We start from the raw sequence: 12,911 nt of genomic DNA, 5'->3' as shown, positions 1-12,911 counted from the left end.
TATTTCTAGTAATCACAACAATTATTTACAATTATAAATAATAATTACTAGTTTATTTATTTGAACAATAATGTATTGTACAGATTTATTGTTGCTACTGCTAACATGTTTCTTAACTATAGACTTTAATTTATTACCTATTTACACACCCTTCTAAACATATTTAGTATATCTGGTCCATTTTACTCTCACATGTGTTTTCAAACTGCTCTGTATTACCTTTCCCTCGAGTCATTTGAAGCTGCTAGACACACTTAGCACAGGTGATTTCTGTTTTATGCACATATTTTCTGCACACATCATTCTGGCATTTTACACAGTTTTTGCTGGTCTTGTTGCCTTTGCAGAGGCTGATTTGGCACTTCCTCCACTTTTTAAGTCCCATACCTTCTTCCTTTCTCTGATGTTCTTACTCTTTCGTTCCCTTGAGTTCATTTGCCAGTGGAAGTATTAACTTCTTCCATTCCATTTCTTGTTCGTTTTTATGTTATGACCCATACATTTTTGCCACCATGTCAAGTATGTTGTAGAAGCTATGTATTGGCCATCTCCTACATGCAACCTTTGTAGTATATGTATGGGTCATGTAATCAACCATGTCCACCCTGTACTTTGTTGCATTGTAGAATGTCATGGTTCAGGTTTTTTCTTCCAGTCTTTGCTTATTGTCACTTCAGCATGCACTGAACTCAGAATTACATTCTTCTTCTTATTTCCTTGGTATACAGTGAAGGTCAGTCTGTGTTGCCGCAATTGTGCAGTATTGTGGTGGAATGTATTTCAGATTTCAGCTTCATTACTTCATCAAGGATTTCACAGCGGATCTTTTTCATTGTACCAACTAATGAAGGTTTCTTTTCTTTGATTTTTTTAGCGAGTTGAAGAGATGTAAAGAAGTTGTGTGTGGTCACATTTCTTCCTTGATTTACAAATGCCTCCATGAGACGCAGAATGACATACTCTCCAAGTGGTTGTTTCTCTCTATGCTTGTCCTCTTTGCTGAGGTATGGGAAAGCATTATATATATACTTTGTCGTTACATCAATGGCCAACCAGAATTCGAGATCATATTTGTCTGATTTGTTAGACATGAATGGAGTAAATCTGGATCTTGCTTTGCTTGGTAACAGTTGCTCATCAGTGGTTACATTTTCTCCAGGGCAGTAAGGGGGAATACTTTTTTCAATTAACTTTCACCAAATTTCAGATACAAAATTTTTCTTTGCTACCAGGCGTTCAGCCCAGGCCGATTTTTCATCAAAACAGAGAAATCTGAGAAACTCCAGAAACCTGTTCCTTGGCGCAATGTCCTTGACAAAAGCAGGCCTGCAAGAGTGTGACCAGAAATCATCCATAGACATACCTTTTGTGCACAATACACCTAGAACATACATGGTGGGTATCAGTTTCTCCAGTTCCTCAAGTGACTCAGCCCAGTCATTGTTTTCTAGTACTTTTCAAGCATTTGATTCTGTGTATTTCTTCATGAGACGTAACATTGTTTCATCAAAAATAAGACAGAAGGTACTGATGACAGAGCTGTTTACTCGTTGGCAAGCATAAGCAATGGGACCTCCTCTCTCCTTCAGAACATACACAGCTGTCCATCTTCCAGAAGGTAAATAATTTCCAATCTCCCATATGGTTCCATCCCTGGAAATCGTCCTTGTAGACGCTTCTAAGTGTACTTTTTGTGGTGAAAGAGGTGATGATTGATGTACATCAGCATCTGAATCCTCTTCCACAAATCGCCCGTCACTCACAATGTCTTCATCTTCACTTGTGTCAGGTACATAATCATCATCTTCATCAGTGAAGTCAATTTCCGATTAAACTTCAGAATTCTCTAAGAGATGTAACACTCCGTCCACACGAACTACATGCCAAGCTGCCACAATGAGGAGCAATGCCACTCTATTGTTGGGTAATTTACTTATATTCAGAAGAGATATTCAGCCATTCTATGCACACTGAATGAAATGGCAAAGAAAATTAAAATATTTTGGAAACACTAAAATATCTCCAGAAAGAGGAGAAAAAATTAGAAAAAGTCATATAATTTCCTTAATGCAGTAAATAAATTGCATATGACAATGAACGAAAAACATATGACACAGTTCGCTTCGACCACTTCCTCCGTTCTAGTGTTAAAACAAATGATGAATTCTGTAGGTGGGTGATATCTGAAAACAAACGGAAACTATGCCTTTATAACACATTACACTAAAAGTGGTGGTTCACTTTCATTCTCAAGTATTGCATTTAAAATACTGTAAATGCATATATTATCGATACAGGAGCTAAATCAACATTACAAAAGAATTAGATCTAAAAATTATAGACAGCACTAATTTTTCACCAAAACAATTGATTTGAAAGAACTGAAGAAAGGCTACTTCCCACTTTCATTTAATACATCGGAAAATATAAAATGTTATTGTGTTGTCACTATGAAACCGAAAGATAGGGAAATATTTCTCAAATGGCGTACTCATAATGTTAAACATGAAGTATGAAATTAATGAATACTGTAGATCTGTGTACATATATTAAGAAGAGGTTTTTTTAGGACTAAGAAAGAGATATTTATGTACCAAACTTCTGTATTGCTCTATTAGAAAAAGAACAAATGGAAAATAATTGTAAAGAAACCAATGCTTTGTTAAATGATTAAACCATGACAATATTGAACATGCTCTTAATGGTGATACAGGAAATATAACAGGAACAAAAGTAGGTAGTACTTGTAAAGAAACAAACACTGTTTATCAACATCATAGCAGTTTTTGGCATACTTGTAAAACGTGTTTTAAAACAATCAATTAACAACGAAAATCGAGAATCAGTGGATGATTCATATCACAAGACATTAACATGAAGTACCAAAAAACAAAATTCAGGATATAATCTAATAGAGATGTGAGAATATAACTGCATTAACTCAAGAGTGCGTAAAAAAACTTGAGAAATTAAAACAATTACCTGAAGTTGTTGAGCCACTGAATTCAGGAATGCTTTTTATGGTGGTCATACAAATACAATAAAATTAAGACCTAAAGGAGATAGTGTTAACATAAAAATAAAATATATCAGTGTATGTAGCATTTATCCAACACTACAATATTATGATTATTAGCCTGAGTGACACATAACAGAAGTATATAAACCAAGATATTATTCTAAAAAATTGTATGAGGTTACAATTGTAAAGTAGCGGCACCTACAGGATTGAACAGTTGTGCTTTACCTGTATGAATGAAGACTGACAAAAACAAAAAAAGTTGTTTCCTTTTTGTGTAAAATCTGAAGAAAAAAGAAATAAATGTAATCATAATTATGATCGAAGAATTTTATTAGAACTTGGGCACCTAAGGAAGTAAATGATGCTATAGAAAACTATATAAAGATATTTACAAAGAGTGGAATTTTAAAAATAAAAGATACATATTGTTTAAAAACTACATGAAAGACGTTATAAAAACGAAATTATAAACCAATCATTAAAATTTTGAAACTAATTAGATAAATATAAAATATGTGAAACATAATACAAGTGCTAACTTAGTTCTTGATACAACAAAAGTAAACCCAGGAAAACGAGCTGTTGCTAAGATACACTCCTGGAAATTGAAATAAGAACACCGTGAATTCATTGTCCCAGGAAGGGGAAACTTTATTGACACATTCCTGGGGTCAGATACATCACATGATCACACTGACAGAACCACAGGCACATAGACACAGGCAACAGAGCATGCACAATGTCGGCACTAGTACAGTGTATATCCACCTTTCGCAGCAATGCAGGCTGCTATTCTCCCATGGAGACGATCGTAGAGATGCTGGATGTAGTCCTGTGGAACGGCTTGCCATGCCATTTCCACCTGGCGCCTCAGTTGGACCAGCGTTCGTGCTGGACGTGCAGACCGCGTGAGACGACGCTTCATCCAGTCCCAAACATGCTCAATGGGGGACAGATCCGGAGATCTTGCTGGCCAGGGTAATTGACTTACACCTTCTAGAGCACGTTGGGTGGCACGGGAGACATGCGGACGTGCATTGTCCTGTTGGAACAGCAAGTTCCCTTGCCGGTCTAGGAATGGTAGAACGATGGGTTCGATGACGGTTTGGATGTACCGTGCACTATTCAGTGTCCCCTCGACGATCACCAGTGGTGTACGGCCAGTGTAGGAGATCGCTCCCCACACCATGATGCCGGGTGTTGGCCCTGTGTGCCTCGGTCGTATGCAGTCCTGATTGTGGCGCTCACCTGCACGGCGCCAAACACGCATACGACCATCATTGGCACCAAGGCAGAAGCGACTCTCATCGCTGAAGACGACACGTCTCCATTCGTCCCTCCATTCACGCCTGTCGCGACACCACTGGAGGCGGGCTGCACGATGTTGGGGCGTGAGCGGAAGACGGCCTAACGGTGTGCGGGACCGTAGCCCAGCTTCATGGAGACGGTTGCGAATGGTCCTCGCCGATACCCCAGGAGCAACAGTGTCCCTAATTTGCTGGGAAGTGGCGGTGCGGTCCCCTACGGCACTGCGCAGGATCCTACGGTCTTGGCGTGCATCCGTGCGTCGCTGCGGTCCGGTCCCAGGTCGACGGGCACGTGCACCTTCCGCCGACCACTGGCGACAACATCGATGTACTGTGGAGACCTCACGCCCCACGTGTTGAGCAATTCGGCGGTACGTCCACCCGGCCTCCCACATGCCCACTATACGCCCTCGCTCAAAGTCCGTCAACTGCACATACGGTTCACGTCCACGCTGTCGCGGCATGCTACCAGTGTTAAAGACTGCGATGGAGCTCCGTATGCCACGGCAAATTGGCTGACACTGACGGCGGCGGTGCACAAATGCTGCGCAGCTAGCGCCATTCGACGGCCAACACCGCGGTTCCTGGTGTGTCCGCTGTGCCGTGCGTGTGATCATTGCTTGTACAGCCCTCTCGCAGTGTCCGGAGCAAGTATGGTGGGTCTGACACACCGGTGTCAATGTGTTCTTTTTTCCATTTCCAGGAGTGTATGTCTGAATTCATTATGAGGAAAATTTGGAAAATGTCGAAATATGAGTAAAACTGGGGATGTTACTGATTTACAAAAATTTTATGAGATACTATTGGATGACTGATTTGAAAATAAAGACATAAATTTTATTAGCGAATACATGGTACAATGTAGTACAGTTTCAAGGATTATTATGCGATAAATAATACATCTACAAATATTTTTATAGCAGCATTGTCTACATCAAACGCAAGACTCAGGAGATACGATACATAAGCTAAGTAAAAGCTGTCATACACTAAATAACCAAAGATATTGGCATGTCTGCCTAATATCATGTAGGTTCCCCATGAGCATGCAGACATGCCACAACACAATGTGGAATGCACTCGACTAATCTCTGAAGCATTACTGGAGGGACTTGACACCATGAATCATATAGGGCTGTCCATAAATCCATACGAGAAGGAGGGGTTGGAGATCTCTTCTGAACAGCATCTTGCAAGACATGCCAGTGGTGCGCAATAATGTTCACATCTTGGGAGTATGGTGACCAGCGGAAGTATGTAAGCTGAGAAAAGTGTCTCTGGAGCTACTCAATAGCAATTCTGGACGTGTGGGGTGTTTCATTATCTTGCTGAAATTGCCCAAGTTCGTCAGAATGCACACTGGACATGAATGCGTGAAGCTGATCAGACAGAATGCTTACATATGTGTCACCTGTCAGAGGTATATCTAGACATATCAGGGGTCACATATTACTCCAACAGAAAAAGCCCCACACAATTACAGAGCTACCACCAGTTTAAACAGTCCCCTGCTGACATGCAGGGTCCATAGATTCATGAGGTTGTCTCCATACTCATACACGTCCACCCACGCGATACAATTTGAAATGAGTCTCTTCCAATCAGGCAACATGTTTCCAGATATCATCTGTCCAATGTCAGAGTTGATGGCAAGCTTTGTGTCTTTCAGTCATCAAAGGTACACAACTGAGCATTAAACATCTAAAGCCCATATCGATGATGTATCAGTGAATGGTTCAAATGCTGATGGCCAGCATTGAAATCTGCAGCAATCTGGGGAAGGGTTGCACTTCTATCATGCTGAACGTTTCTCTTCAGTTGTTGTTGGTCCCATTCTTTCAGGATTTTTTTCTGGCCACAGCAATGTCAGAGACTTTATATTATACCAGATTCCTAGTATTCGCCATACACTCGTGAAATTTTCATATGGGAAAATCCCCACTTCATCGCTAACTTGGAGGCACTGTGTCCCATTGCTCGAGTGCTGACTATAACACCAAGTTCAAACCCAATTAAATTTTGATAAACTGCCACTGTAGCAGCAGTAGCTAATCTAACAAGTGCAACAGACACTTGCTGTCTTCCATAGGCATTGTCAACTACAGTGCAGTCTTCTACCTGTTTACATGTCTCTGTATTTGAATACACATGAATATACCAGATTCTCTGGCGTTTCGGTGTGTATTTTGATGCAGACAGTGCTGTATAAATCGATAATTGTGCAACTACTGTGGAAAAAGGTTATACCAGGTTAATGGACGGTTGAATTAATAGGTAATAAATGGATTAAAAATTCAGCATCTGGACTAAAAATTATTATTTTGAGAAAAACTATAAATGCATAAAAATGAATGTAAAGTGCTTCACTTTAAGCTATGTATATATTGAAAAGGTGAATGGAGGATCTATGGTAAAATAAATCGGGAGTGAGTGCAGGAAAAGTCACAATTACTGTACAATCTGATAACCAGAGATGTAAATACTAAAAATTACTTGAAGAAGCACATTAAAAAAGATTTCTTATTTCACTATAATAAAAGTGTAGCTCTAGAAAGTTATGATAAAGTACCATACAGATATTAAATGTTATTAACAAATTTTTATTCTATATAAATGGAAGCATTACTGAAATATTGAACAGTGCTAGCAATACCGATTTGTTTTTAAAAAAATTTGTGAGCTACACATAACATCACTGGTGGTGAATATTTGGTCACTAGACATGGAGAGAAAATATATATGCAATTGAGAAACAAATTTATAATAATTTTCCCAGACAGATATTTGAAACTAATTAGTAATTAAGATTTTCAATTTTTAAGGAGATACTATTAAACTACAATATAAAGGAATTAAGAAACTAAAAAATTGTCATAACGAATATTATTATCTAGAAATTTTAGTTTAAATATCTTTTTCAGATTTTTTATATGCTCATTTTCAGATTTTTTTAGTTTGTGGGATCTTGAGAAAAATGTTAGCTAAGTTCCACCTAAATTCCCTGAACAGGCCCACTTAGTATTTAGAATTACAGATGATAAATATTCATAAAATGTAATTGTTGTGATAAAGTAAAACTTTTTTACCTCTTTTAATTTATTTTAAATTAATTCTAGTGTACACAAATTTGATGTGGACTATTACATATATGATACAATATCACAAAAAATTGTACATCATATAAAGATTGGAAAAAATTCAGAAACAAGTTTGTCGTGATGTAAATACAATGAGTGAATAAAGTGTCAATTGTAGCAAAGTCTAGAAAGAATACAGTGCCAGGAGAAAGTTAGTGCGCCCTTATAGAGGTTTCCAATTCACTCAAGATTTATTGTTGCCACATTTTATATTGAGTGCACAAAAGATTACATTTACAGATAAATAATAGCAGTGACTTCTGTGGTACCAGGTACCAACCTATACTGAAAGACCCATATTAGTACATGCTGTTGCCTTCACAGGTGGCAATGTGAATGCTTACCCTGGCAACTAGTCCATTGCAAATATGGGGAGTACTGTCCTGGCACATATTATACCACACCTGGTCGACCTATCACATACTTCTGTAACAGTTGTTGGTTGATGGGCTGCATAAGTCACTTCTCATTCCATCACATCGCTACACATGCTCGATTGGAGAAAAGAGTGGAGGTCGTGTTGGCCAGGGAAGTTGTTGCACATCTCGCAGAAGACATTGAGTTTCACAGGCAGTGGAATGTCTACCATTATCCTACTGGTGAAACACATCACACTCCTGTTGCAAGACTGCAAAAGAACAGGTCTAACAACATTCAACACATACCGAGAACTGATTAGCGTCCTCTCCAGAATGGTGAATGAGTGTAGCTGGTTATCATACTCTGGACTGTAAAGCGTGTGTCTTGGATGACTGCTCTCTACAAGGTACCGCTCACAAGGTCTACATTGCTTGAGCATATCACCATCACTTGTGTGCAGACAGAAACTGATTTCATCACTGCAGACCATGGCGCGCCATTACGTCTCCAACTGATCCTCTGGTGGCACTAGTCGAGACGTCCATGTCGGTTCTGTGGTGTGAGTAGAAGACATGCTAGAGGTGAGTGTGCCCACAGTCCGATTGCTAATAACTTGTACGCAACACTTTGTGTTGACACATCTGGGCTCACAAGTCTTATCTGTGCTGTGGTATCAGTACGACATGCCTCTGTTATCCACCCAACACAACGACCCTGGTGGGCATCTATGCTGCGTTGGACATTCAGAAACTCATCTATAGGTTTTTAGAATGTTCTCATAACCACTAGAAACAGCACCATTTCACAACTGATTCAGCATGTCCAACTTTTGTGGCAGTGCTCCAAAAGGACCATCATACCACTCAGATAGCAGCAATTTGACCACTTTCAGACTCACTGAGTTGGGTGCAGGATGCAAGAGTACATCTCCACGTCTTACACTACTGGCCATTAAAATTGCTACACCAAGAAGAAATGCAGATGATAAATGGGTATTCACTGGACAAATAAATTATACTAGAACTGACATGTGATTACATTTTCATGCAATTTGGGTGCATAGATCCTGAGAAATCAGTACCCAGAACAACCACCTCTGGCAGTAATACGCTTGGGCATTGAGTCAGCTTGGATGGCGTGTACAGCTACAGCAGCCCATGCAGCTTCAACACGATACCACAGTTCATCAAGAGTAGTGACTGGGGTATTGTGACGAGCCAGTTGCTCGGCCGCCATTCACCAGACATTTTCAATTGATGAGAGACCTAGAGAATGTCGTGGCCAGGGCACCAGTCGAAAATTTTCTGTATCCAGAAAGGCCCGTACAGGACCTGCAACATGCGGTCGTGCATTATCCTGCTGAAATGTAGGGTTTCGCAGGGATCGAAAGAAGGGTAGAGCCACGGGTCGTAACACATCTGAAATGTAACGTCTACTGTTCAAAATGCCGTCAATGCGAAGAAGAAGTGAGCGAGAAGTGTAACCAATGGCACACCATACCGTCACGCCAGGTGATACGCCAGTATGGCGATGACGAATACACGCTTCCAATGTGCGTTCACCGCGATGCCGCCAAACACGGATGCGACCATCATGATGCTGTAAACAGAACATGGATTCATCCGAAAATATGACGTTTTGCCATTCGTGCACCCAGGTTCGCCATTGAGTACACCATCGCAGGCCCTCCTGTCTGTGATGCAGCGTCAAGGGTAGCCGCAGCCATGGTCTCCGAGCTGACAGTCGATGCTGCTGCAAGCGTCGTCGAACTGTTGGTGTAGATGATTGTTGTCTTACAAACGTCCCCATCTGTTGACTGAGGGATCGAGACGTGTTTGCACGATCCGTTACAGCCATGCGGATGCGTGTCATCTCGACTGCTAGTGATACGAGGCCGTTGGGATGCAGCACGGCGTTCCGTATTACCCTCCTGAAACCACCGATTCCATATTCTGCTAACAGTCATTGGATCTCGACCAACGCGAGCAGCAATGTCGCGATACGATAAACCGCAATCGCGATAGGCTACAATCCGACCTTTATCAAAGTCGGACACGTGATTGTACGCATTTCGCCTCATTACACGAGGCATCACAACAACGTTTCATCAGGCAACGCCGGTCAACTGCTGTTTGTGTATGGTTGGAACCTTCCCTCGTGTCAGCACGTTGTAGGTGTCGCCACTGGGGCCAACATTATGTGAATACTCTGGAAAGCTAATCATTTGCATATCACAGCATCTTCTTGCTGTCGGTTAAATTTGGCTTCTGTAGCAAATCATCTTCGTGGTGTTGCAATTTTAATGGCCAGTAGTGTATTTGCCTGATTGCTACACATATTTGTATGACACTAAGCGTTCTGGCTGAGAGCATTCTGTATTAATGGGTAGGCACAGATGGGACTCTGGTAGCTACGCCACTATGCTACCTGTAGGCGAACGGCGTTGAAACCATTATCAGTACATCTGGTATCCCCCTAACTGGCAAATGACGTCATCATACCACATTGTCTTTCCAGATGCACTTTTTTGACTGGCACTGTCTGTGTAAAATTTTTAGCTAGGTTGCTTAAGAGGCCACCAGTCATTGAGATTATCCATGTTTGTTTATTTTATTTATTTTATTTATTTATTTATTGTTCCGTGGGACCACATTTAGGAGAAGTCTCCATGGTCATGGAACGAGTCAATACATGAAATTATAACACGATTGCAGAAACAGATAAAATGAAATATAAGAAACATATTCAGGCGGCAAGTCGTTAGTTTAAATAAAGAAAATCAAGAATGTAACACTGGAATTTGCTTAATTTTTTATCTCTTCCAGGAGCTCCTCGACAGAATAGAAGGAGTGAGCCATGAGGAAACTCTTCAGTTTAGACTTAAAAGTGTTTGGGCTACTGCTAAGATTTTTGAGTTCTTGTGGTAGCTTATTGAAAATGGATGCAGCAGAATACTGCACTCCTTTCTGCACAAGAGTCAAGGAAGTGCATTCCACATGCAGATTTGATTTCTGCCTAGTATTAACTGAGTGAAAGCTGCTAACTCTTGGGAATAAGCTAATATTGCTAACAACAAACGACATTAAAGAAAATACATACTGTGAGGGCAATGTCAAAATTCCCAGGCTATTGAATAGGGGTCGACAAGAGGTTTTCGAACTTACACCATACATAGCTCGAACAGCCCGTTTTTGAGCCAAAAATACCCTTTTTGAATCAGAAGAATTACCCCAAAAAATAATACCATATGACATAAGCGTATGAAAATATGCGAAGTATACTACTTTTCGTGTTGAAATGTCACTTATTTCCGATACTGTTCTAATGGTAAATAAAGCGGTATTTAGTTTCTGAACAAGATCCTGAACATGGGCTTTCCACAACAGCTTACTATCCATCCGTACGCCTAGGAACTTGAACTGTTCCGTCTCGCTTATAACATGCCCATTCTGTCTGATTAAAATGTCAGTTCTTGTTGAATTGTGTGTTAGAAACTGTAAAAACTGAGTCTTACTGTGATTTATCATCAAATTATTTTCCACAAGCCACGAACTTAGATCATGAACTACATTATTTGATAATGTTTCAATATTACACACAAGATCCTTCACTACCAAGGTGGTGTCATCAGCAAACAGAAATATTTTTGAATCACCTGTAATACTAGAAGGCATTATCATTTATATAAACAAGAAACAGCAGTGGCCCCAGCACCGACCCCTGGGGAACGCCCCATTTAACAGTGCCCCATTGGGACTGAACATCATTACCACTCTCAATATTGCGGAGAATTACCTTCTGCTTTCTGTTCTTAAGGTAGGAGGCGAACCAATTGTAAGCTACTCCCCTTACTCCATAATGTTCCAACTTCTGCAGTAATATTTTGTGGTCAACACAGTCAAAAGCCTTCGTTAAATCAAAGAAAACACCTAACGTTCGCAACCTTTTATTTAATCCGTCCAAATCCTCACAGAGAAAAGAGACTATAGCATTTTCAGTTGTTAAGCCATTTCTAAAACCAAACTGTACATTTGACAGCAAATTATGTGAATTTAAATGCTGCAGTAACCTTGTATATACAACCCTCTCGATAACTTTAGCAAACACCGATGGCATAGAAATAGGTCTATAATTGTCAACATTATCCCTGTCTCCCTTTTTATAAAGTGGCTTCACTACCGAGTACTTTAATCGGTCAGGAAACCGACCACTCCTAAAGGAAAAGTTACAGATATGGCTAAGTACTGAGCTAACATACGTAGAACAATACTTCAGTATTCTGCTAGATACCCCGTCATATCCATGAGGGTTCTTGGTCTTTAGTGATTTAATTATTAACTCAATCTCCCTCTTGTCAGTATCATGGAGGAGCATTTCAGGTAACAGTCTCGGAACACTTTTTTCTAAGAGCGCTATATGATTCCCTGTTGGGACTAGGTTTCTATTTAGTTCACCTGCTATATTCAGAAAGTGATTATTAAGTACTGTACATATATGCGACTTATCAGTAACACGGACATCCCCACTACGCACTGATTCTATATTCTCGACCTGTCTCTGCAGACCAGCCACTTCCTTTACGACTGACCATATGGTTTTAATTTTATCTTGAGACTTAGCTATTCTATCTGCATACCACATACTTTTTGCCTTCCTAATAACTTTTTTAAGCACCTTACAATACTGTTTGTAATGGGCTGCTGCATTTATATTTTGACTGTTTCTAACGTTTTGATATAATTGCCACTTTGTTCTACAAGATATTCTTATCCCATTAGTCAGCCACCCAGGCTGCCTGTTTGTGCTAGTACCCTGGTATGAATGTCCTTCACATGGCCTCACGGTGCACCACTACTGGACTGGAGACGCGCCACTGCGAACAGCCCTGGATCAGCTCGCGCCGCAGGTAGTCTGCCGCTCCACCGTACGCTGGGGCATGCGTGGCGCTGCCGTCGGCGTGCGTCGGCCAACCACTTTACGAGCGGCACTCACTTTACGAGCATGCAGCGGTGGCCGGTCAGTTTATGCGGCGCGGATCGGGGCTCCTGCGGAATTTCGGCCAACGACCGCTGCGGTTGCGCGTGA

This window comes from Schistocerca nitens, chromosome 6 (genome assembly GCF_023898315.1).
Source record: "Schistocerca nitens isolate TAMUIC-IGC-003100 chromosome 6, iqSchNite1.1, whole genome shotgun sequence".
Taxonomy (NCBI): Eukaryota; Metazoa; Arthropoda; class Insecta; order Orthoptera; family Acrididae; genus Schistocerca; species Schistocerca nitens.
This window is presented reverse-complemented; position numbering follows the sequence as displayed.